We start from the raw sequence: 20,536 nt of genomic DNA, 5'->3' as shown, positions 1-20,536 counted from the left end.
GTGTGGCACCTGCGTGCACTGGCACAACATCAGTTTTATGCAACAAACAGGAAGGATTTAGAAATACCTTCCTTGCCATTCATGCTTGCTTAGACAGACTAAATCCCCTTTGTTTAAGAGTGTTGAGAAGAGGTAATTAATTTCCTTCCATTTCACTGTCTGCTCGAACTCTTGACTTTTATACCAATTGTTCCTGGTCCTTGAGTGACCAGAGTGGTTGAGTGGGACCACTAATGCCACTGAAGGCCAATGACAAGGACTGGGATACTCAGCAGAACACCTACTTGGCTATGAGTCTGTCCCAAATGGACTCTGGATTTAAGTACAATGTCTGCATAGTGCCTGATCTGGGTCAAAGGTGCTTAAAATAGATCTACAGGCCCGCCCCCACTGCAGCCTGCAGCCCTTTCTGGATCACAGGCTTTTAAATGTTCGTGGGATTCTAACCTGTTTTGTTGTGCGTCAGTGTTTGGATGTATAAGGACTGATGTGGGCTTCAGTTTCTCTCCTCAGGAGTAAGTATACTTTTCCTTCTTTGTTCTGATGCAAGTATTTTAAAAAAAGCAGCTTCGTGTAGCCATTTTATAAAGCTTCATCAGACGTCAGCTAGCCTGTGTGTTTAATTCTGGGGGAAGAACATGAGAGTGGATAACCAGAAGCTGAGCGACTCCTAAGAAGATAAAGCCACCATCTCTTGCGATCCTTTGAAAGTCCCACCTTCCCACTAGAGACTGAACCTTTAACCTACCTGGTGCCTGGGACCAGCACACCAAAGTAGGTGATAGGGCAGCTGCCTGAGGAAAGCCAGTTCTCTCTGGCTTTCAGGTCAGGCCTGTGATTTGGCAGGGTGGAACCTGGTTTGGCCAAGGCCATGTGTTTCTTTTGTCTGTAATGGAAGCCAAGGAGAAGAGTTAAGGAACATAAATTCGGAAAGATTAGACTGGATTAGAACAAGGCCGCTGTTGTTTTTGCCAGAGTTTAAAGGGCGCAGCAAAGACCACCGGACCTATTACTCCCCTTCTCATTTGAACACTGCTGCTCTTGTCTTTTCTCTGCTGTCGCATACACGCGTGTCCCAACACAGGGAAAGGGAGTGTCTAGACTTGGAAAAGATGGACAGCCATTGTACACTGGAAAGACAGTCCCCAGAGCTCTGCAAACTCCTTAGCCTGAGAGCCTGTTGAGTTGTCAAATAAGTCCTTCTCCACAAGTGTTCCTCAGTCTCAAGTGGACAGTCAGTAAGTTTCTAGAAAATGGTGAGTTGACTTTCAGCACCTCCTCTTCCTTTCCTTTTCAAATGCTCATGGACTTAAACGTAGGCTGACTAAATGGGCACACGCTGGGCGGCCCAAGACCCAACAGCCAAAACCATTGTCAAAATACAGAGGCACTGTAAACGCCATATACAACTACCACCAGGTATGTACAGTGCATATAAAATTCGAGTGAGTTTCCTGACTGAACTCAGGTCCAGTTCCCACTAGAGCTCCTTTTGAATATGCAAATATTCTCCAATTTGAAACAACCTGAATTTTAAAACACTTAGAATTCTGAGTAAGTGATGTTTCACCCATTCTGATGTTTCTGATTTTGACCCCTGAATATTACTGAAATGTCTTGCATTTCTTCTGTGGCAGTCTTCATTTGGTTTCCAAAATTCTGGGTCCCCAGAGCTCTTTCTGCAGGCTGGTAAGTCTCTCTGAGGATGCCCAGTGGAAGTGTCCTGTTTGGAAGAGGGGAGGGGCTGGGAAGCTGTCCTTTCCAGAAGAATCGACTGGCATGAACTTCTTTCCTTCTTTCTTTCTTTCTTTCTTTCTTTCTTTCTTTCTTTCTTTCTTTCTTTCTTCTTTCTTTCTTTCTTTCTTTCTTTCTGACATTTATTTTATGTATGTGAGTACACTGTGGCTCTCTTCAGACACACCAGAAGAGGGCATTGGATCCCACTACAGAAAGTTGTGAGCCTCTAAGTGGTTGCTGGGAATTCAACTCAGGTCCTCTGGAAGAGCGGTCAGTGCTTTTAACCTCTGGGCCATCTCTCCAGCCCAGAGCCCATGGCATAAAAAACATGTTTTAGGATTTACCTTCACAGAAATGCAGTTGAGACAGGAAGTCTGTATAAGGATGGTGAGTGGTTTCCCTTCATCCAGAGGTTATTCTCCTAACACCCTACAGTGCTACTTTTCTCATGGTCTCTCCTCTGCTCCCTCCAGCCATCTTTCCCATTGATTGACATCTGTGGAAGTTGCCAGTGCCCCTAAGCAGGTGAATTTGCAGCCAGGCAAAGCTCATTTACCTCAGAAAAGGGAGGCCAAAGCGGAAGAGAAGTCACCACGAAGTCAAAGGTGTGAGAGAATTTTCCAGCAGGTGGGTTGGATGGTCAACACGTTACCGGTCTACATAAAGAGGGCATTGTTCTTGCCACGTCAAAAGAAGCCATCGGTTCCGTGGACTCAGACCATGGGCAAATGAACATGTGATAGAACCGGTCAAAGGCAAAAATCAGAATTCTTATTTCTGGCCCCAGGAAGCAGGAGCCTGTTTGTCTTCCTGTTTATCCTCTCAGCGGGAAAGCAAGAGACGAAGGAAGAAAGAACTAGAGAGGAAAATCCCTGGGGTTCTCCCAGAGGCGTCCAGAGCACCTGTTGTGTTGTAAATGGAGGAGCAAGTCCCCTTTGTGAAATTCCTCTGTGAGAGGAATATGAGATTAAAGAACTAATTATACTCCAAAGGCTCTGGGCTTGGGGTCCGGAGGGAGGGGCTCCCAGAAAGCGGGCAAACCGAGCAGATGGGGGGAGGGAGGGGAGAGAGAGAGAGAGAGAGAGAGAGAGAGAGAGAGAGAGAGAGAGAGAGAGAACACAGAGGGGCAGGGGGAGGAAAGGAGGGGAGGAAGTAGAGAGGGAGGAGAGAAGTCTCAGCTGACCAAGTGCTTTTGTTGGAAGTTGGGGGACACTACATCTCATAAGGCTCGAGGGACCTTCACTGATGCTTCTGAATGTCTCTAGACTAGAACAGTCAGGAGAAAGCAAAAAGGGAAACTCGTGGCTGGGACGGAAGGGCATGGTCACACTGGAGCCCCAGTGTGCTGGAAGTCTCGCACGCCTGTGAGGTCCTCACGGCCTATTTGCGTGGGACTGTGTATTCTGCCTTAGCGAATCTGAGGTAGAATTCTGGCGTCACCTGGGCCTGCATTAAACATACTGTTACGGTGTGAGGTGGGTCTGTGGGTAAGTGAAGGCTGTAATGGCTGCAAAGTAGCTGCCCTCTCTCCAGATACTGGCAGTTACGAAAATGCAGAGCCGCCTAGCAATTTCGAATACTGGAACTGTACTAGCTCACAGCCGGAAGGTCCATCTAATTTTTATCCGTGTGATTTTTAGGGTAATCTTCAAAGTGGAAAGAAACTTGGATGAAAAGAGTTGGGCAGCAGGGGAGGGGGCGAAGGGGAGGGACTGGAGAGGGGGCAGGGCACAATGACTGAGGATGGACTCGGGCCTCAGATGGAGATCAGAGGAAAGTATCAGGCCCTCAGGGCTTTCTCACAGGGAGATGGGGCATAGGCTCGAAAAGTGGTTTTCTTCCCTCAACTGAACTTTCTGCTTGCGGTGATGGGGATCGAACCAGGCCCCTATCACATGGCTTCGCACTCGCCAGCGGCACATCCCCCCCCCCCCCCCCAGCCCATTCCCCTTCCCCTCCCCCCGGCAGCCTAGCGTTTAACTTTAGCTGAGGCATTCTCTCCGGGCCACACGTTTTATTGCCTCCCGGGAAAGACCAACCCTGCCCTAGACTTCAACCGGTTTTGTTTCTTTTTCTCCTGTTAAGTCCCTGGGTGCTTTTGTGAATTGAAAGTACTTCTAATTCTGCGTTAGTCTTTATTAAAGCTTAAATTGTATGACTGTTTAGAAAGCGTCTCTGGGAAGCCAATGCAGGTCTGGATAAAGGGTTACTATGGAGATACAATTGCAAATAGCGCTCAGGGATAGGCTCCCAGCGGGGACTGATTTTATTGTTGCGTCTGAGGACGTGACCTGAACACCCACAGCTGCTTTGGAAGCAGTCAAATCCATCAGGATGACTAATGCGTTTGTCACTCTTCTTAGGTGACAGACACCTGCTACTCATCTTTGAGGAACACTACCTGGCTGTCCTGGCAAAACGATGGCTGAAGACTCACTGGTCTCAGATATTCTTCTAAAATTTAAATTATGTTGTAATGTGTTTGTTTTGTATGTGTGCATATGTGTGGGCATGCATTTGCCAGGGTAGGCATATGGAGATGGGGGGGGGGGGGAAACAGCTTCAGTCAGTTCTTCTAATGTGGGTCCTGGGGTTCAACCGCCAATCATCAAAGAAGGTGACACATGCCTTTACCTGCTAAGCCGTCTCAGTGTTGTATCCCTCGGATAGTTTTCAATTTAGCTCAAATGGCAGAATTTTAAATAAGGTGAATATGTAAGATCAGCTCGTCGCTCATTTCTCAGTGTAAGGTTTTGCTTCATAGGAAGCCAATGGAAAACATTTGGCTTCAGCATACAGAGAAATATTCTATGGTCTCTACTCCAGGAATTGGACAGGCTCTTCAGTGATGTCCTTTGGGTTTTTGCAGTGCCAGGGTTTGAACTCAGAGTTCCTACAGTCTTTGATTTTTTTTCCCCTTCTGAAACAGGGTCTCCTATAGCTCAGGCTGGCTTGAAACTTTCCGTAGCTGAGGTTGGTTTAAACTTCTGAACCTTTGTCCCTGTCTCCTGAGTGATGTGGTTATAGGTGTGTATAATCATGCCCACTTTGCGTAGTGTTGGGGAACAAACCCTGCACTTAGCGAGTAGCAAACACAACCTCAGACATAGGAGGGAAAAGCAGACAACCATTTTATTTTATTTTATTTTATTTTATTTTTTATCTCAGATGTAGCTTTTCTCTTATTTTCCCTGGTCCAGGCATTCAGATGGCTTTATCTGGTCCTCACATTTCAAGGTCCCAGCTCCAGTGTCCCGAGTCCCAAGGATGTCTGGGTATGTACTGAGATATTTCACTGAATTAGAATTAGTTTTCCCCCTTACCTTGTCTCAAATTCTTTCTTTAGCTGCATATGTGTGTGTGTGTGTGTGTGTGTGTACAAAGATACACACATACATAATATGTACACACACGTATACACACATTTTTCACTTCACTTTTCAGGGCTGGCTAGAGGTCAATCCAATTTTAGATGGATGGTTTGAATTTTGCGCTACAGTTACTCATTTATTTAGTTTCAATGGGTGTGTGCAACAGTGTATGGACCAGGTTTCATCAGCTTGTAAATACTGACTCTGTACATGGCTTCCCAGATCCATACCCAGTGACCTCAGGTGGGTGCATTGGACCCGGCCACGTTGAGAACATTCACACTGCAGACACTGGCTTCTGACTGGTGCATTAGGGGGAAACTAATGGGGGAACAGGAATTGTGGATATTACCAGCATGCACTGGGCCTTGGCCTCACTGCACTTACCTAGGGGATTTTCCAGGGGCAGTTATACCACTTGGGGAGAAACATACAAAGGTGACAGGATCGGATTGCTAACCACTGGCTGATTTGATACCTTCCCTTGGATGGTCGTCAGCACCCAAGGCAATAAGGCTAAGGGAATCTCCGTGTCAGTGTCCCTCCTGGAAGTCACCTGCAACCTCCTTGTGCTTACCATTTCTCCCAGCACCCCTGCTGTGTAATCAGTTCTGCCCTGCCTATGTGCCTCACCTGTGACTTCCATGGTGTGTGTGTGTGTGTGTGTGTGTGTGTGTGTGTGTGTGTGTGTGTATGCCCTTACCAGCACTTCAACATTAATCTCATGCTGGTAGCCATGGGGGTTAGTAGACCACAGTTTCCTAATAAACCTGTTTTGCTGAGCAGACTCTCTTCTGGTCCATCTCCTGACCAGAATGATCTTTGAAGATGTAAATCTATTCACACCACTGCTGTCTGGAGCCCTTTCGCTGTACCACCTCTCCTTATGGAACATGCCAGTCACTGTGTCTCACAAACCTATTCTTATCAGCTCAGACCAGCATACTGACTTCACAGACAAACCCTGGAACTTTCCACTCAGCTCACAAAGCCCACAGTGGACTAGGCTCCTTCTGATATCCAGACTTTTCCCCAGCACCCCTGTATCCTGCCTCTCCCAGCTCACATGCATGCAACCTCTCTCGAAGCGTCAGGCTGATTCTCACCTGCCTCTGCATCTGAGCTCACCGACCTTCTCTGAGGAGGTTCCTTTAATATTCCCTTAGACAGGCAGCCTGGGCATCTCTATATTGAGAGCAGTGTGTAAAGACAGTGCTGTTTAAGAATGCACCGTGCGGTGGGCTTGAGAATCTTACTGCATGACCCTCCGGGCTTATAGTCCAATCTTGATCGTTGGATTGGATGCTTTCTTGTGCCCCAAATTGTATATCTCAAACTTTTGCTTTGACCTTTCAAACAAGGTCCTGTGTAGCCTAGGTTGGCCTCAAAGTCCTCCTGGCCTGTGCATTTAGGGACTGGGATTCAAGGTGTGAGTCACCCAGGTGTCTCACAGCAAAAGGACATCAAAAGTCCTTTAGAATTGACTCTGAGGAGTCCAGAGTTTGGACTTAGTAGCAGGAAAGATGCTGTGGTACTCTGCTTGTATTGAGACACTGTCTGGAGTTCCCATAAAGTAAGACCACATGAGTCACGCATAGGTCAGTTCTTTCTAACACTTTCTAGCTGTGGACAAGGTTACCACACTCCTCAAAGAGTCTGTGCAAGTAGGCTTGGGTCAGGCATGGGACTTTGAGGTCAAACACGTCCTTAGCTTGTTGGGTGCTAGGACCCATCCCCAGTATTACAAAATAAAAAATGGTTAACATTGGAGACCTGATTTGTTTTAAAGGATCAAGCCCAGATTAAAATGAGAGTGGATCCGGTGTAACCAGAGTGTAGTGGAACCAAGGAAACAATACACTGCTCCCTACAGTGGTAGCCAGAGAGAGGTAGGATTGGATTAAGGTGGGATTGCCAGACCCAGCCGCTTTCCTCTTCAGTAGCGCTCGCTGTTTGCCATCTGCCACCTCACAGCGCCCACACTCTAGTGGCTAAAACAATTTCCAATTGCGATCCCCTAAAATAAAGCTTAATATATTCACATCTGGCGGTTTTCCTGCCCTAGTTTATGCTTAGTGTTGGCCTTCATTTTAGCAAACTATTCCGTGATTGCTTTGTGTTGCTTTGGAAGTGTTTCTGGATGGGGGGATTTGTGGCTCTGTTTGATTGCATTGAGATTGCGTTTGCGAGTGACAGAGCAGAAAGGAAATCTGAAGTCTGTTTTTATCTTGTGTCTGTGTGGGTACCAGCTCTGGCAGCAGATCAAGAATCAGCTGAGCAAGTTTTTAAAAGTACAGGTTTCTGAGACCTAGGGAATAGAAGACCCAGGAAGGAGTAGGGCATTTAGTTGAAGAACCGTATCATCCCAGGAGGTCAGTGCACTGGCATAGGCTGCCTGTGGATGTGGATATTCGGCTGAGCAAGGAGGATCTTTGCAGCCCAGGGGCTCTTAAGCCAGTCTGGGCAGCGTATAGAAGGGCCACCCTTTCCGGTTGTGCAGCCAGGACTGCTAACAGTGGTTATTGGTTACAAGTCCCATGAGAAACCTTCAGTGCATCAGCTGGTGAAGAATCCCTCCGTTTGGGCTGGCCTCTGAGGACTTTGAGGATTTAGAAGGTTGAAAGATCTGAGTTTACTATGGATGTATCATGGAAAAATGTCTTCAATGATGCCAATGTTTAAGGACCACAGAGTGGTTTGGTGGAGTGCACGCTTGATTTACCCAAAGGGGTAAATCTTAGCACTGGGAAACAATGTGGCTACTGGAGGACCATGAGTCATGTTTTCACACATCAAAACAAAACCCAAATGAACACATAATAATAAATAAGTTAAATAAAAAGATAACACAAGTAAAGCTTTAAAACTGAAACTCCTGTCCCCAATGATTTTTAGCAGTGAGACCCAATGTATGTCTACAGAAGTGTGTTAGCTCAGAGTACTGGCTTCTCTCACTCGTCCCTTTTCTAAGAGTGACAGAACACAGGCTTTGAAATAGGGATGAGTTTTGAGTCCTGGCTCTACTACCGTGGTTTCTTGGCTGTAATGCCTTCATCTCCACAACTGTGAAATGGTGTATACTTCTTTCACGAGTGTCCTTTTTGGAGCTTTAAATCATGCCTGCAGCATCACTGTTGCTAAGTTGATAATGAATGATGTTCTTTCCTTCTTGGCAGGGGGAAGAGCTACGATGCAAGCTTCAGAGCAAATAAAGGTCTTATGCCCCTACCAGTTCTGTTTTGAGGTATTATTTACTCTCTCTCCCTAACCCCCATCTTTCTTTTTTGCCCAATGTTTCCCATTTGCTATCTTCCCCAGGCCTTTAAAATTGGGACCAAGATAGTTCTACCCTTCCATACAGTACCAAGTGCTGGAATCGTTTCAAGCAAAAAGTATAAAATACCTTCAGTTTAACCAAAGCGAGCTTCTGCGGGGGGGGGGGGGGGGGGGGGAGAACTATCCTTTGCTATGCATGCAAAGGCATCATTAGCTCACCCTTCCCGTCTTCTGTCCCCTGCTCCTAACGATGCTTTCCTCTCTTACCCGTGTGCTTCTGCAGGGGAGCCAGCATCTTTCTCTTCATCTGGCCTTGGCCCTGCTCCACAGTTTATTCTAATTGCTCTTCTGAACCCAGGGCTTTCTCCAGAACAACTGTAAAGGCAACACTCCCCCTTTCAAGCCCTCACACCTGAGGTGTTGCACACCTGGGCAGCTAAGGGAACCTGGAGGGTTGAGCGGCTCAAGGAGACCTGTTCTTTTTCTTCGACAGGCAGTAGCATCAAATTGGCTCCACTGATAATAAGCATATTCCCATTTCCGTTGAATTTACATTCGTGAAGTACAACGTTAGGCCATTTCTTTCCATTTTATTCACAAAAAGCTGCTACCTGGTATTAATCAACTGTCTCATTGCCCCACAGTGATTTGCGCATTACTTATAACACAGCCGTTTTGACAGATGGCAGTCTTCAATGATGAGTGGAGTTGACCAGATGGGGAAGGGTAGGAGGGGAGTGGGTGGGTGTCTGGGGTAAAAGAACCTTCCCATGAGAACACTTTGGATAAAAAATTAAAAACGTACTTGAAACAAACAACAAGAAAAAAAAGGGCATGGATAATTGGGGGCTTTTTCTGATGCCTGTGTGACCAGTGGTTTGGGCTGCAGCAACTGAGAACAGGAGTGTAAGTCATATTAGCGAAGGGAAAGACATTAGGAAAAGGAAAACCTGAAGCTGTTTAGCTAGAATGCCATAAAACAGAAGGAAGGAAGTGGGTTGGGGTGAGGAAGCACTCACCATAGCACTTGTGCTCTGTCTACAGACATGGCTATGACACCCCAGAGTGAATGTCTAAAGGCAAAGCATCAATAGTGGGTGATGGCCAAATAAACAGAAGAAATGGGACATACATGTTCCACCAGCTCTGTGGGAACTCCCCGTACCCTGGCTACCTAACTGAGGGTCATGCCTACGTGCTGCTTTGTCCTGTCAACTTGACAAAACCTAGAGTCATCTGGGAAGAGGGAACCTCAGATGAAAGACTTGTTATCTATCAGATTGGGCTGTGGGGGAACCATCTTGATTGATGGTTGATGTAGGAGGGCCAGCCCTGGGTACCATCCCCAGGTAGGTGTTCTGGATAAACATGTTGTAGTAATTATTTAAAAGGTGGCCACTGGTTAATCTGACTGTCTAGGCTGCAGCGTCTCTGCCTAGATCAGACACCATGTTCGAGCCGCAGCTAGAAACAGCCAGCCAGAAACACCAGCCCTGCCACCCATGAGACGCCAGCGTGGGAGATGGCTCTGCCAGTCTTCCATACTGTCTATACAAGGCTGGGCATTGCCCAGACCATCCCACCATCCATGCTGGCCCAGTAGGAAGATGAGACGCTAATGCTTAGATTATCCAAAGGCTTTATATATTTGGTAATGATCAATAACAAGATGCCCATACAATCAGAAGTATAACCCAATACCCAACCTAGATATACCAACTACCTTTGACTGCTACAGACAAGTGAACTTCAGCCTCCATGTCCCCCTCTTGTTCTCTTACCCTTTACTCCTCCTCTTCCTCTCCTCCTTCTCTCCTTCCTCCTCCTCTTCCTCTCTTTACTCCTCCCATCTTAGCTCCTCCTACATAAACGCTTACCTCCTCAAGTTGTTTATAGTTATAGTCTTTATCACAGCAATAGGAAACTGAACTAGAACAGCATGCAATCTCTCTCTCTCTCTCTCTCTCTCTCTCTCTCTCTCTCCCTCCCTCTGTCTTTTGTTTGTTATTGGTTTTGTTTTCTTGAGACAGGGTTTCTCTGTGTAGCCCTGGCTGTCCTGGAACTCCCTCTGTAGACCAGGCTGGCTTCAAACTCAGAGATCCACCTGCCTCTGCCTTTCACTGATTGCTGGGATTAAAGGCGTGCACCACCACTGCCCAGCACAATCTCTCTTGAAAGGTGGCCAGGAGGAAAAAAGGAGTGGGTACCTAATACTCTGTGGATGTCAATCACTGTGCAAAGATACATTGCTGTCCCTCAAATTCTTTTATGGATACATCTTGCGTATTATAACCCTAGCAGGCACAAGGCATATGCTGGATTTCAAGTCCATTTAATACACAGACTAATGGAGATGCAGATATATGTATGTGTATATATATATATATATATACACACACACACACACACACACACACATATATATATATATATATATATATATATATATATATATATATATATATCACAACATATATATGCTTGTAACACACATACCACATACTTTTCCTTTCCCTCTGTCGGGGAGAAATGGTGTGTTTACTGGTACACATGAGAACTTCGCCTCCTGAGCTGGCATGGCTGTAAAGAACTCTTTCTAACAGTGACTCGGAGATGGAGAGCCTAGGAGTGAGAATCAGTAGTGTGAAAGCCAGGGATGCTTTGAAAGCCAACTGGCTTAAAATGAAATGGCGAGGCAGATGGTGACTTGCTTGGTGTGCCCTCCCCTTATTCTCTGTTGTTTTTAGCTTTCTTTTGTTCTTTTGGCAGAGCATCTTTCTGTGTATGTAGCCAAGGCTGGCCTCAAACTCATGATTCTATTGCTGCCTTCTAGTGCTGGGTTGCCCAACTGGTTTTCTGTTATAGCAGATTAGCCCAGAAATGGGGGGCGGGGCACACTGGGCTAAGTAGCTCGTGATCTCCTAAGGTTCTTTCCAGTTTTTAGAGATCAGTGGAGGTGAGCTGGGCATATGCTCGCAATTCCGGCACTCAGGTAGCGGAGGCAGGGTTTGTTGAGTTCAAAGCCAACCTGGGTTACTTACCAAGGCCCTGTCTCAAAAAATGAGGACGTTGAATTTGGGGGTGTTCCTTCCTTCTTTGATTTCAAGACATCCTCCCTTGACACTTTGTGAACATTCTGACTTTGGTTTCTTCACTTTGAACCTAGAGCTTGGTGTTCTCTGGATATTTCCGTAGGTGTTTGAGAGCACAGTTCGCTATCTTATCTTTTTATTTTAGTTTGCGTGTGTGCTTGGTTGACGAGAGGCTCCCCCAAAGATCTTCATGCCCTAATTGTCAAAAACTTCAAGTTACTCTATTACAAGGCAAAAGTTGCATGTGGAATTAACGTTGCAAGCCATCTGACCTCAACACCAGGTGGGCTCTGCATCAAGACAGTGATCCTTAAAAGTGTGAGAGAGAAGGACCTGGTGGTGCAGGCCTGTAATCTCAACTATTCTGCAGGCTGACGCAATAGGATTGCAAATTCAGGGACTGTCTGGGCATGCTTAGGCCCTGGGTTCAATCTCTGCTACTACACATATGCAAGAAAATGTGGAAGAAGGAGGCCACAGGTGAGTCAGAGTTACTCAGTGTGAGAAGGACCCAATCTGATATGGTTACCTTTACAAATGGAAGAGGGCGCTTTGAGGCAACCTGGGAAGGCGGCTACTAAAAGGTGGAAACAGCAGCGAAACTGATTTCACGATAATCGATTGAACTTATTTATTTATTGTGCTAAGAGATTGAATTCAGGACTTCATGCATGCAAGGCAAGTACTTTGGAATTATACCCTCAGCTCAGGAGTTGTAATGTTCACACCAGCAAGTCCTGGTAATTTGTTGCAGCAGCCGCGGGAGTCTAATAACATTTGTGTCTCCCACCATGTAAGATGAGCCAACACTACAGAGTCTGGGCAGAGGCCAGCAGCCACGGGGAGGTCTTGACTAGTGCCTTTATACTGGGGCCCCTCTCTGCTGCTTCTGAGCTGTGGACGGAGCCTCCTGAGCTGCTTCCTAAAGGAACCCTTTCCCCCCTCCAGTGTTCCGCTCTACAGTCATAGGCGTGCTTCCTGTTTTGATACTTTATTTACCAGAAACTCTTAGAATAAATCCACTTAACGAAGTTCAGAGAAGTTCAGGAAACTGTGTGCCAAAATTTCATTCTGAAAATCTTAATTTGAGAATCGAGGTTGGTAAAAATCCAGGACACCCTCTCCACCCCACTCAGTTCAGCAGGTTTGGTGCACCTTTTGCCATACTTTGGTGGGACAAGTAAAACAAGTGGCTTTCAGTAAACAGTATTTAAAATATCTTTCCTAACATTTACTTTGAACTATGGGCAAGGCATCGTCCTTCCGGAGACATGCCTTTACGAGCTGTCCTTCTTTGTCATCTTATACCGGAAGCCATCAGAGGTTTGTTAAAGTGACAGGCCTTAGTCTTAGGGTGATGGATGTGTAATGCGTTGCATGTTCCGATTGTCTCTGGTTAGTTATCACATGGTTAATGGCAATTATGGGATTATACATCCATGCGTCCCTACTAAGTGGGGCTGTCTTGTCCTGTGACTTGGCCAGTGCTGAATTATATATATCTGGATATTACCTAAAGAAGTGACATAGGTGCTCTTCTAAGTTGAATAGCTTTATAGGATCCCATTTTAAAATAAAAAACAATTTATTTTATTTTTAATTATTTGTATGTGTGTGGGTATGGACAAGAGAGTGCTAGTGCCGAGAGGCCAGGATCCAGATCTTTCTGGAACTGGAGTTACAAGTTGTTGGGAGGCACCTGATACAGGTGCTGGGAGTTGGACTCAGGTCCTCTGCCAGAGCATCTGAACCACTGAGCCATCTCTCATCCTGGAGAGTACAGTAAGAGACACACTCCCAATTGTATTAGCCAGTGTGAACCACTCTCTCCCTTTCCTCTCTCTCCTTCCCCATCATGTCTCTCCTTCTTCCCTGGTCTTCCCTTTGCCTTTCTCTCAAGGTATACAGTTGTCTGTGATTTACTTCTGACTTTTCTCCCCTAAGCCTCAACCACTCGGGAGACAGAGGCAGGTAAATTTCTCTGAGGCCAGCTCACTCTGTAATTCCATTACAGCCAGAGGTATACAGAGAAATAGAAACCCTTTGTTCAGAAACCAAAAAAACAAACAACAACAACAACAACAAAAAACAAAAAACAAAAAACAAAAAAAAACAACCAACCAACCAACCAACCAACCAAACAAACAAAACCAAAAAGCAAAAACCTAAAAAGCAACCAAACAACCCAAAGACTCAGAGCATCTTTATTTTTCTCTCAGCTGTGTTGTTTTAGCAAGGCACACCTTTAATCTGGGCAGAGGAAAGTGGATCTGTGTGAGTTTGAGACCACACAGTTCCAGAAGAGCCAGGAATGTGTAGCAAGACCTCACCTCAAAAAACAAAAAGCGGTTTTGTTTTTGTTGCTACCGTTGTTTTCTGCTATAGGTTCAAGGAAGGGTGGCTAGTTTGCAATTCTGAATACTCTGTGACACAGGCAGTATGCCACTTACTGCAGAGTATTCTAGAATGGGAGAGTTCCAGGGTCTGGCCTTTGAGCTCTCCTAGAATTATAAGGCCAAAGCCCATGTACAAGGCCCATGGGAGGCAGGAAGAAGACACCAAGACCAATGAGAAAGCTCTCCTCTGCTGTGTAGTTACTGCAGAAAAGAAAGGAGTGGGGTTTCAGACAAATACCATTCCCAAGTGGAAGACAGGATTTTTTTTTTGTTAAGGCTGCTGCAGTGGCAGGCGTCACCAAGGCCAGCAGCAAACATCCGGGAGCCCTTGGTACAAGGCAGGATGTTAGGATGTCAGCTTCATGGAGAAAAGGAACAATGGCTGTTTAATTTGCTTTTTATAGCAAAGCCCATTTGGGAAGAATGAAGACAGGAGACTCTCAGAAGAGCTTCCTTTCCCTGAGGGCTGGCCCATCTGCTCTGTGGAGAAGAGATTGCTGACTCAGGAAGCCCGCCAGGGAGTCTGCCGTGGCTGTTCTGAGCTTAGGCGCCTGGCCAGGATGCTAGCCCACATGGCCGGCGAACAAATGGTGTGCCTAGGGTGCAGGGAGGTTGTCAGGGCTCCTTTCTGAGACAGGACAACTGACTTCTGTCCTTGGATTACTGAGACATATGTTCCATGACCACCACAAGCACTCTTCCTATGACAAAGCCTCTTTCATGGGCCATTGTGAGGGGGATAAAAGATAAATGAAGCTTGCTCCCAAGAGATTAAGTGTTTAAGAAAAAAAAAATTAGTGAGTTTCTCTAAGTATCACATAGCTCTATGGCTTTTTCAGGAGAAAGCAGAAAATGCAATCTCTCATAAACACCCATGCTTACTTATGAATATTCATCTTTAAACATATGAGCTGTCATAACTCCTATTTTAGTTTTGTAAACACCACCCTGAAACTTCCAGAGGTCTAACAACAGCTAAAAGCTACTGTGTGTGTGTTTTTTTAAAAAAATTTTTTAATTTTAAAAATTTTTTCTGAATTTTATTGTTCAGAAATCTATTTTTTATTATCTTTTGTCATCTGCCTTCTTCTTTCTTTCTTTCTTTCTTTCTTTCTTTCTTTCTTTCTTTCTTTCTTTCTTTCTTTCTTTCTTTCTTTCTTTCTTTCTTTCTTTCTTTTTCCTATTTTGACATCTTCTTGGAATGAGTCTAGAAGCGTTCTATACTCCTGATTGTCTACCGAAACTAACCAGTTACTTCGTTATAGCCACAAGCCAGAGTGAACAAGCTCCAGAAAGAACCTGAGTTTCCCTTGAACCTGCCGCTTGCAGAGCTGGTTTTGTTTCTTCCTGTGTAGGTGTTTCTGCCAACCTCGCTGAAGACGCTGCAGGAAGTCAGTGGCCTCCAGTGGAGGAGAGCGTCCTACACTTGAATGAAGAATGGGCTTTCCTGCATGGCGCATGCTCAGTGTTGAGCGGGAGCGTACCAACGAGATCTATGTGAGAACAGACCCCTCTGTAGGAAGCATGGTGCCAGTGCTTACTGGCATTCGCCATACTGGATGCTGCTGTTACATTACCACAGGGGCTTCTCCTCCTCAAGCTTGATATGAACCCAGCTAAGCTGCGCTATCTTTCTCTCCTCTATTCACGTTCTTGGACATACATATCCCCTCGTGGGTTCTGGCAAAAGAGAAAGACGCGAGTTCTCTTAGTATGCTAAATCTCGGGATTTCTTTCATTAATTTCAATCACTCCAACTGTTGTTGATAAAGAAATAAGAATAAAGATGCCTGCCCCGTGCATTTCACTATTTGTTTGTATTATTATGGATTTCTCTAGATATCTTTGTTCCTGTACGACAGTTGGAGTAAAGACTACCCTCGTCACTGCTCAAGTCCTCAGGGGATGATATTCTCAGGCCATGGCTGGGTACACCTCAGGACTCAACTAAGATGTGGCTTTCTGTTTGCCATCCTTTCTGATTGCACCTCTGCACAGTTCCTTCTCACGTACAAAGGGATAAATGAAAATCTAAGCTGGGGACAGATGGCTTCAGAGTCATATCCATTTCTATTTTTAGCAAGATTTGTCTTCCCTGGGTGAATCTTGCCCAGGCTGCCAAACTGACTTGAGGTCAGACTCTCCATGGAATGTAGAGCAAGTCACTTGAAGATAAACTTTGTGTCTCAGTGGTCCTTGTTTACCAATATTGTCGATTAGAATCAGAATTTGAGGTGTGTGCGCGCGTGCTTTAGAGGCTTTAGAGTTACATTTAAGGAATAAAAAGGAATCAAGCAAACCCAGAAAAACACTGTGTAAGCACACCAAACAAATGCTAAATGATTTTACTTCTTCATGTACCCTAATGAGTCAAACTCAGAATCAGAATTTAAAAATGGTTAAAGGACTTGGGGTGGGAGAATGGGAAGATTCTGGCCAAAGGTCATACACTTTAAATTCTCTGATGAAAAGTTCTGGAAATTATTGCATCACATGGGTGGTGATAGGTATGTAAAGAAAAAAACTCCAAACCGAGTGAAATTAACTTGAATATATTTTATCTAATCTGATATACTAAAAACCAATAGCTAAATGCATACAACGGAGATATATACATATATATCTACATTAGTATAGTTAGATATATACAATGTAATATATATATATATATAATGTAATTTGTGTATTTCATAGTCTTATACTTTATGCTAAGATTTAGTTCAGCGCTGTGATACTCACTTGCTCATATGCCACTAGACAGATCCGTGCTGAATAACAGAAGAATTTGTCTTTGCTTGTTGAGAATATTGTATAGTATCTGTTGGCATTTTTTGTTTTGTTTTGTTTGTTTTTCAAGACAGGGTTTCTCTGTGTAGCCCTGGCTGTCCTGGAACTCACTCTGTAGACCAGGCTGGCCTCGAACTCAGAAATCCACCTGCCTCTGCCTCCCAAGTGCCGGGATTAAAGGCGTGTGCCACCACTGCCGGGTGTATCTGTTGGCATTTAGTCTAAGCTCCGCCCAGTTACCTGGCAACAGCCAGGTGGGCCTGACTCACTATAAAAGGGGCTGCTTGCCCCCTCCGCTCTCTCGTGCTCCTACTCTGTCCCCTTGCTCCTGCTCTCCCTCTCTCCCCACATACTCCCTCTCCACGGCTCATGGGCAGCCTCTACTCCCCCTCCCCCTCCCCTCCCCCTCCCCCTCCCCTTCCCCCTCCCCCCTTCCCCTTCCCTCTCTCTCTCTCTCTCTCTCTCTCTCTCTCTCTCTCTCTCTCTCTCTCTCTCTCTCTCTCTTTCTTCCCCATCTCTGTCTTTACTACCCTCTCAACTCCCCTCCCCATGCCCTGAATAAACTCTATTCTATACAATATCGTCAGGTGGCTGGGCCCTCAGAGGGAAGGGATGCCTCAGCATGGGCCCGCAGAGGCACCTCCTTCCCCCATACCTGACTGCACACCCACCAAACATATTCCTTCTCTCCTTATATTCTTATAAAACATAACAGTATCTAGAGATCAATAAATACTTCGACGGATATGGGTAAGAAGTCATAGTGCCGTGAAAAAAGTAGATGAACATTTTGTTTTCCCTTCATGAACAGAGGTTCAAAAGACCAGACCGAAATTCATCTTAGAATTCATCTGTTGCTATAAGAAAATACTGGGGGTGGATAGTCTATAAAGAATATAGGCTGATTGTGGGGAAGGGCATTCTTTCCATATGCTAACACAACGCTGAGCATCATGTGATGAGACAGAAGTGTGCCAGAGAGAGCCACTCTTTTCTAAAATCTGTAATGCAGTTCATTCATGTGGGGTTCTGAGCCAGTCACCTTCCAGGGTCTTCTCCAAGCACCATTCATTCAGGACTGTGGGGATTAAGTTCATAGTACAGGAAGACACACCCAGATGACAGCAGGATGCTGTGGGTTAATAGAGGACTACAGTCAAGGTCAAGAGCAGCTCAGTGCAGTCACGAGGGGTGGGGCTCTCAGGTACTCCGCTCTCAGGCCTTACTGGATGATGGACGATGGGAAAGGAATCAGAAAATGGAAACCCACTTGTTTACAGTCTGGACCAGAACTGCGAAGAGGAAAAAAAATTCTCAGCTTCTCTTTACCTTGCCTACAGCTGCGTTTCAATTTATAAGAAAGAAGAGAGAGAAGCCGGGAAACATCCAGCTGTAGATTTAGCTGTGAGTGAGTTGTCAGAATTCTGAGGGGAATCTTTCCCTGGGCGTCAGTTCTTCCTCCAGCACCAGCGCTGCTGGTAATTCTCACCTCAGCCTGCAATTTCCCGAGTATTTTCACCCTTTTAAAGGGCCCCGTGGCAGTTTTCTGGTTAGGCATGGAGAGAGAGCTCCCCTGGAATTAGCAAGATAAACTTCCAAGTTCATGTGAAACCATAAACCTGTTCTGTGAGCAGGTCATTCCACTCTGAGAGGGACTCACCCGCTCACCCAGGTAGCTACTCAGGATCACATCCAGGTGTCCCCTCAGTGTCACTGGGTATTTTGTTTTGTTGTTTTATGTCGAGACAAGGTTTCTCTGTGTATCCCTGGCTGTCCTGGAACTCAATAGAACCGCCTGCCTCTGCCTCCCAAGTGCTGGGATTAAAGGCGTGCGCCACCACACCCAGTCTATTACTGAGTATTTTAAACAAGGGCTCAGTTGGGATTTCAAGATGATATCACGGTACAAAAGACGTTGAAATAAGCTGTTTAACAATGCGTTCAAACAGGAAGGTGGTGGCTTGCAGGAAAGTGGACATACGTGTCATCTTTGTAGCCTTGTCCAAGATAAAGGACCATTTGGCTAAACAGTGCATAATGTAGACTACTTTCAGAACCGTCCAGAGGTAGAAGAGGCTGCCTAGGAAGTCAGCCTCAGTCTGGCAAGGTTTCTGGTTCCTTGTCCTCTGCTCAGATGTAAAGATCTTGTGAAACACCTACCATGGGCCAGGCTTTAAATGCTTCTAATGTAAAACAGAGTGTATCAGTTTGCTACAGCAACTGTAACAAAAGACCTACATTGAGTGCTCAAACAAAAGAAAGTAATTTCCTAGTGAAGATTCCCCCCCCCCCAAACTCGGGAGACCCTTCCTCAGTTCTCGGGAAATCACAACCACCCCAAAATCACAAGAAACCATACCTGGATACAATTAGCAGAGGTTTATTAGGGAGAAAGCTGACTAGCCAAGGTCAAAACTGCTCGTCCACGCAGGAACAGAATTTTGACAAAAGGCCAGCAAGCTGGTTTTGTTTTTTTGTTTTTTTTTTTTTTTGTTTTTTTTGCATGGGGTGGGGAAAGGAAGGAATTTTCGCACGGTTACACATGATTGGTTGCATTTTTGTGCGGTTACACATGATTGGTTGTTTTTGAACATCAGCAAGCTGTAACACTGGGAAAACCTCAAGGGGGGGGGGTAACCAAGAACAGTGGAACATTTCAGAGGAACCCACCCTAAATGATTTAGAGCCACATGAAAGTCACTCTGCATACTCATTCTTCTCAAAAATGTAGTTTACCATGTCACTGTGCCCTACCCTGTCATTACCAACTATTTCAGGTTAACTATTTCTCACTTGCCATAGCCCCACCCTGAGGCTTGAGGGATGTTAATCCAGCAAGTGTCCTCTGATTCAGGGATAATGCCCTCCACCCAGAATGTGTCCCGGGGCAGTGAAAGCCTGAAATCTTACATCCAGTTCCGCTTTCTGGAACTTGCATTCTTTTGCTCAGGTTTAGGGTAAAGAAAAAGCCTATATATATTTCATAAAATGGTCTTTATAATTTTTCACTCTACACTAGTGGATCTTGATGCTAGGAGTCCAAAATCAAGATGCAGATATAGTTGGTACCCTCAGAGGCCTCTGGCTCTGACTTGTAGATGAGATCACCTCCATGTGCTCATCAGCTCTGGTGACACTTCTCCTAAGAAGGGCGACATTGCGCCTTGAATGGGAATGTTCTCCGACAGACAGGCTCATGTTTTGAATGTTTGTTTCCCAGGTGGTGGTATTTGGGGGAGGTTGTGGAGCCATTAGGAGACAGGAAGTAGTCTTTAGAGTGAGACCTTTGAGGCCCTGATTCATGTCCAGCTCTCTTTGTTTTTCTGATCCAGTGTTGCTTGAATAGCCCCCATCACATGCTCTGGCCAGCATGGCTGAGTCCTTCTTGCTACAACACCTTCCCCTATTATACTGGACCCAGCCATTTTTAATATAGTAAAACAAACAAACAAACAAACAAACCAACCAACCTTTGGTCTTCCATGGCTTCTCTCAGGTGCTGTGGTGATGGGAATGAGAAGGTAATGGGTGCCACTTGTAAACAGATGCCTCTGTTTAGCTAAATCTCCTTTCCCTCCAATAAAAGTTCCATTCTGAAGTCCTGGGTGTTAGGAATGCACAGTGGAGATCTGAGCTGACAAAGTCAGCCCATAAAGCAGGGATTTCCCTTCTTAACTGTCAGGAAGTAGAAGGGCCTGGATGATGATTTGGGGCCATCTGGCTCATTGAGATTTGGTTCTGGATATCAGCTCGGTGATTTTTACCCCAAGGTTTCTAAAAGTTTTCTCCCCACCTGATCCTTGTTTGCTTAAGACATTTTTAGAGAACCCTGGGTTTACAGATACGTAATAAGGCATAGAGACCAACTGCTTACTGA

The 20,536-nt window shown here is 45.4% G+C and overlaps 1 long non-coding RNA gene across 9 annotated transcripts; it reads left to right on the top strand.

The window, feature by feature from the left end:
• The first annotated feature begins 361 nt into the window (after nt 1–361).
• Nucleotides 362–15,677, top strand: LOC117721750 (uncharacterized). 9 transcript variants are annotated; one of them, XR_013104375.1, is made up of 11 exons: nt 362–515; nt 1,085–1,256; nt 1,638–1,689; nt 1,916–2,124; nt 2,211–2,364; nt 4,101–4,176; nt 4,667–4,764; nt 4,938–5,012; nt 6,898–6,997; nt 8,285–8,352; nt 15,228–15,677. It is a non-coding gene; the product is annotated as an uncharacterized LOC117721750 (long non-coding RNA). The 9 variants fall into 9 exon arrangements; XR_013104374.1 differs by lacking the exon at nt 6,898–6,997 and having other exon boundaries at nt 363–515; nt 15,228–15,674; XR_013104373.1 differs by lacking the exon at nt 4,667–4,764 and having other exon boundaries at nt 363–515; nt 15,228–15,671.
• The last annotated feature ends 4,859 nt before the right edge of the window (nt 15,678–20,536 follow it).

The sequence above is a fragment of the Arvicanthis niloticus genome, chromosome 16 (assembly GCF_011762505.2).
Source record: "Arvicanthis niloticus isolate mArvNil1 chromosome 16, mArvNil1.pat.X, whole genome shotgun sequence".
Taxonomy (NCBI): Eukaryota; Metazoa; Chordata; class Mammalia; order Rodentia; family Muridae; genus Arvicanthis; species Arvicanthis niloticus.
This window is presented reverse-complemented; position numbering and strand designations above follow the sequence as displayed.